The following is a 6303-nucleotide window of genomic DNA, read 5'->3' on the forward strand; positions in this document are numbered from 1 at the left end:
AGCAGAAGTATTCAAATTCAGGCTCAGTTCACACTGAATTGGTTGCACCTTCCACACAGTTCTCTGCAGCTCCAGCACACAGACTGCTCACCTTTCCTAGCACATCTCTCTCTCTCAGCTGCAGATCACATTTTGGCTGGTCACTTATCAGCAGCACACTCAATTCTGCTCAACATCCAGCAAACTGACACATCTACTGAACACATGAACATAGGCCCTGGTTCTTAGTCAAAGTGAGTCAGGTGCAACTAATCAAGACCTGCAGTGCTAGGATTTTGTAGCTCCAGCGTCTCCGCCTTCTGCCTCTCTTCCCCGGCATAGACGCTGACTCACTCACCACCGTGGGGTTGATCCCGTCCTTCCTGTTCTGGCTGCCAATGCCCGGGTGCGCACACAGCACGCAGGTCCCTGGGCACAGTGCTTAGGGTGCGGTCACTTCCTCTTAAAGGGACAATATGCACCATCCTAAAGTGTCCCCAGCCAATGGCTGGGAGAAACTCATTATATAAGGCACCTCCACCTGATAGGAGGTGCCTGTGCAACATTGTAAGTTTGTTTATAATACTCTTGTTAGTTCTCAGGTCCCAGAGATGCCGATATACTCACTGCCATTGCCTCAGTCCTGCAGCGGCTGCTGATGCCAAAGGTGGGCACACAGAGCTCAGATCCCTGTGCCCTGTGCTTAGGGCACATGGTCTCATCCTCTTGAAGGGACAGCCTCAGTCCTAAAGTGTCTCCATCCAATGCCTGTGAGACACTCATTGTATAAGGCACCTCCACTTGATGAGATGTGCCTATGCAACGTTATAAGTTTGTTCATAACACTCTTGTTAGTACTCAGGTCCCAGTGCTCGCATTCTTGTATACCTTCCTGTCTATCAGCCATACCCACCTGCCTGTCCATCAGCAGTGCCCACCTGAATATCAGCCGTGCCAGCTTGCCTTTGTAACAACCCTGCCGGCATCACTGCATGGCCTTCCATTCCTCACCTGCCTATTACATCAACTCACTCACCCTGTGCCATGCTGTGAGATCTGTCTGCTGCCGACTCCATGCCATGTGCTCCATGGCCGCTTACTCTGTGTACACTTCCTGGCTGTGTGCATAGAGGGGCGGCGCCAGCACTTTAGATTCTTATTGTGACTGTGTGCACCTCCCTAAGGTGTTCCTGGCCAATAGCCTAGAGGCCTCTGATACTTAAGGCATCCTCACCCATTGGAGGATGCCTGAGCAAACTATTTCCCTCAGTTAGCACTTGCCTCTGAGCTGCCAGGTTGTGTCTGTTTCCTGCCTCAGAGGGCTGCAATTAGCAGGCCTTCATATGTGTTCTGTTTGTGTATCCGTGTCCATTTCTGTCTGAACTCTGGTCTATGTCCGTTCCTGTTCCTCCTTTGTCATTAGCAATTTCCCACTCTGCTGTGTGTACCTCCTCCTTATCTTTCTGATCTGTACGCCACTGTCTGTGGCTCTGCTTCTCTCTGCTCTGTTCTGCCACAACCTGTGGTTCTGTGTCTCTCAGCTTTGCTCTCTGCTCTGCACTCTGTGGCTTTGCTCTCAGCTCTGCTCTGTGTAACTTTGCTCTGCACTCTGACCTTGCTCTGCACTCTGTGGCTTTGCTCTGTGACTCCGCTCCTTGCGGTTCTACCTGGCTCCGCCTCCTGTGTTTCTGCACGTGGCTTGGTCTCTCTGCTCTTAGCTCTGCCTTCTCCTTCTCTGCTCTTAGCTCCACCTTCTCCTTCTCTGCTCTTAGCTCCGCCTTCTCCTTCTCTGCTCCGCCTTCTCCTTCTCTGCTCTTGCTCCACCTCCTGTGCTTCTGCTTTGAATCCGCTCTTGCTCTACCTCTGCTCAGCAACTTGACGTACAGGTCTCTACCTGTCTGTTTATATTTACAAGTCTGAACAGGTTCTTACCTGTTTCCATACACCCGCCTGTATACCAGTTCCTACCAGAGTATCTGCCCTGTCCACCTGTCTGCCAGTGTCAGCCGTGCCCGCCTGTCTGCCAGAGTGCCAGCCGTGCCCGTCTGCCTGCCTGTATCTCCATCAAGCCAGTCTGCCCGTCAGGGCCTCTGCCATACAAGTCCGTCAGCCAGTGTCACAGCCGTGCCTGCCTGCATCTTGTCCCCGGTGGGATCAGCATCCACAGTCCGACTCCACCCTGGAGTGGTACCTGGTAGCTTCCTATAGCACAAGTCTGACCTCACCATCAGAGGCTCCAGCGAACACCTAGGAAGCTACTTAGTTACGCCCCTTCCAGGGAAGTTTGGTCTGTGGTCCAGTGGGGCCACACCCCCAGACGCCCGCGTCAACCAGTCTCGGCGCGAGCGTTACAGCCTTCCTATCAGCCATGCCAGCCTACCTACCTATCAGCTATGCCACTTGCCTATCAGCCGTGCCAGGTTGCCTATCAGCCATGCCAGCCTTGCTGTCTATCAGCTGTGCCAGAGAGCCTGTCAGCTGTACCAGTCTGCCTGTCAGCTGTACCATTCTGCCTGTCAGCCATGCCCGCCTTTCTGTCTATAAGCCGTGCCAGCATATCTGTTCATCAACCTTGCCAGCCTGCCTGTCCATCAGATGTGACACCTGCCTGTATATCAGTTGTGTCAGTCTGCCTGTCTATCAGCCGTGCCCACCTACCTATCAGCGTTGCCTGCCTATCAGCCATGCCCGCTTGCCTGTGCATCAGTCTTGCCCGACTATCAGCTGTGCCACCTGCCTGTCTAGCAACTGTGTCCATGTGTGCTTGCCAACTCTACCATGCCTGGTTGTTCCTGCGTCGTGTCCCTTGGGGGTCAGCTGCCATCTACCTGAGGTCAGTCCTGGTCTTCGGATCTTCGTATCGGCAGCCGCAGTGCTGTGCATCCGAGGTCGGACTTGGTGAGACACCTAGTCACACCCCTCCAGTCTTTCCTCAGATCACGGCACAGTGGTTCCACCACCAAGTCCATTGCATATTTAACACTGTCCTACCTGGCTTTGCTACAGCAGGTTTTGCCTTATTCACGGCCAACAGCAATATTTAGTCCTAATATAGCAGGAAGAATGTTATATGGTAACTAAAATACATATGATGTGAATATAATTACATTTTCAGTGGCGGGGAGATATGTATGAGGACATGGTGATAGACGCAGACAGAAGATGGTCCTTGTGCAAGGACAGTATATGGGATCCACTTTGTTTCCATGACAGGATCTATTTGGCTAATTTGAAGGTCAAAGTGGACCCCCTTACCTCTTGTGCCCTGGTGTGTCTGCACATATTGCACCAATGATATGTCCGCCCCCGTTAGGACACGTACAGTATTTCTGGCACCTTGGATCTCTGATCTTTTGTGACCTTACCAATGACCCGGGGAAATAAATCTTCCTCAATTAGCTAAGAAATAGGAGTAACACCCCTCACCCTTCATTCTCATGTTTTGTATAGATGGAGTGCAGGTCTTCTGGAGTATCCAAAGAATTCCAGTTCAAGTGATTTCTTAATATTAATTCAAATAACTGTAATAGATAAATATTATTAAAAAAAAAAAGAATTGTACTAACAAAGTTGTTGAAAACAAAATTGTAAAGAAAAAATTGTATTAAAAGTTGTAGGAAGAGGCTGCAAGCAAGACACAACTTATTTGTATGAGCAAGAACTTTCTCTAATGGGCTCCTAAGTTTCTGCTCGTAATTAGCCTTCTGGGCCACCGATGTGCACCCGTGAGGATTATTACCTATAGTCACTAGGGCAAATAAAAAGACGATTTAATTGTGTAAATCACATGTTTGCGCTTCCATAGTTATTCATTAGATTTGCAGGGCATTTTTTGTAAAGCGGTTACTCCACCCCTGACCTCCATTAATAAAGATGCATCGAACATGGTACCCTACAGACAAACAACGACGGTGCCAAGGTGAGTACATATTTCCCTAAAATCTCTTCTTATTCTCTCTTATTCTGTATTTTTGGCTTCACATCCATTATACTGATACAGCGGAGCATAGGTACAGAAAGCTGAGCACATCATTTGTTACAGTACAATGGGCGATGACGTTATCTATCATTTTCTGGATGGCTGCATTCAAATATGCAACATTATTATTTTACCAATGGTGGCGTAAAGTGACAAACTCGCTCCTCTACAGCTGTAGAATTTATCACTGCTACTGTAGATTTCTACCACTTCATCTTGAGATCTGCAGCTTGTCTTTCTCAGGCTGCAGACTATTGCTGTATAAAGACGTGATATATTAAAATATAAAAAAATATTATTAATAATATTAATTTTAAATGTACGAAAACGAGTACAAGAAAGCAACCCGTGTAATCAAAAAGTTGTATTGTCATAAATCGATACGATTCATGCCTGTTCTTAAGTCTTCCTCCAAAATCCTCAAAGTCAGGAGAATGATTAATAAATAGCTCTGCATTAATTAAGCATTGCAATAATTTCTGTATCCAATGCAGGTTATTAACCTAACAGAAAATGTTACATTTTTATTACTATTCCTACATTTATAAGTTATCACATCTATAATGTAAATTCAAAAAATATATATCTGTATTTGCAAAAATGGCATAAATGTTGCAGACTGAACGCTTTGCTGTTTTAAAATTAATTAGGTTGTATTTAATTCAGTCTTTTTCGGTTTGCATTTTGTTTAAGTATTTTATTTTCATGTTAGAGGAACGTTGTTTTAATCATTGTACAATTACTGCCCTGTTTTTAATGCTTCAAAGTGAATAAAATGGATAATAAAAATAAACAGACAAGATCATTTGGAATTTCAACCAGACTACACTGAAGAAATGATCCGGACTATCACTGAGTAACATTGTATAGTGTAAGTGTGGATTTCCTTTTTTTATTAATAATACAAGTAATACAGAAAACTATTATTGTAATTAAAGGATGTTAATCACCCCAAATTACACTCCACACCCCAAATGTCACTCCTACCTAACCATATAACATTGTAGGAGATGGAGCAACAATAAAAAAAAATCATTGTTTTAGGTTTCAAATCTGTTCCTTTTTTGTCTGAAAAATAAGTTTATTGTAATATGGAAATGCGGGTGCTCAGTGTACCCTCAACGTAGGTAAACACTCCTGTGTGCTGTTCCCCCATTTTATTTAGATTTCAGTCTTCTTCCTATGTCAATTGACAATGCCAGGTTGTCTGAAGCCATCACTATCTGAAGATAAACCTGCTTTATGTGCGCACTGTCCACACATCACATCACTGTCTCCACTCTGCTGACATCGCTCACTACACAGCTATACCCAACAGATGTCAGCAGCGAGGAGAGAGTGATTTGTGTGCTTGCTATTGCACGGGGAAGCATGTGTGCTTACTTTAATAATCCATATCCGAACACTTGTATAATTGTTTATAAAAGTTTAACTCTTTCAAAACCAAACTAGCTTTATTGACAACTTCTCAATGTCTCTCCTCCCTGTTGTACCAGAGATCTCACATTGCTCAGAACAAGCTGCAGCTCTCAGTCACGCTGGGTGGGAGAAGACTGAATACACTTGGACTTATGTACTCTCTAACTATTTAGCTGGACTCATAAAATGGTAATCTTAGCATCAAGATTATTCAGCCATTTTGACATTAAATATAGGTCTAAAATATCTGTCTAATAATGCATCCTATTTCTATTGTGAAGTCTCGAGACAGAATTCCTTTAAACATAATAAAGCTAGAAACTGTCCTAGCCACACTTTCTGCCCCTCCAAAATAGAAAAAAAAAGTATTAGTAGGCAGTATAAATTAATAAAATCGATAGTATAGGGAATAACTTGCTGATTGCTGGGTGTTCAATCACCAAAACCCTGACCAATTATGAGAACAAAAAAATAGAAAACAAAAGTTTGGCATTTGCCACCGCATATTGAATGTAGCAGAGCTGTACATGCTTGGTGTTCTCATTCATTGTCAATGGGACTAACAAAAGAAAAGCTGTGTACAGCTCTTGACTCTCGCCAGTAATGGTCGAACTTGCATACCTTCACTCCATGCAAGACAGGGATTTGCATTCTCGGGATTACTGAGGGTTACAATGGACAGACCCCCAATAATCAGTAAAATATCCACCATCCTATGAATAGGGTATAACTTGTTTTTTGGGGGAATAATCGTTTAATACAAGCCATGTGATTACCACCTTAACACACCCCAACGTACGTTTCGCCAAGGTAGCTTAGTCAAACGATACACCCTCCTTCAACTTAAAACCTAAAAAGTACATGAAAATGAGCTTAATGCCCCTAAATAATAATATTTTTTTTAATCCTCAAATTTAAAGGATAAA

Source organism: Ranitomeya imitator, chromosome 10, assembly GCF_032444005.1.
Source record: "Ranitomeya imitator isolate aRanImi1 chromosome 10, aRanImi1.pri, whole genome shotgun sequence".
Taxonomy (NCBI): Eukaryota; Metazoa; Chordata; class Amphibia; order Anura; family Dendrobatidae; genus Ranitomeya; species Ranitomeya imitator.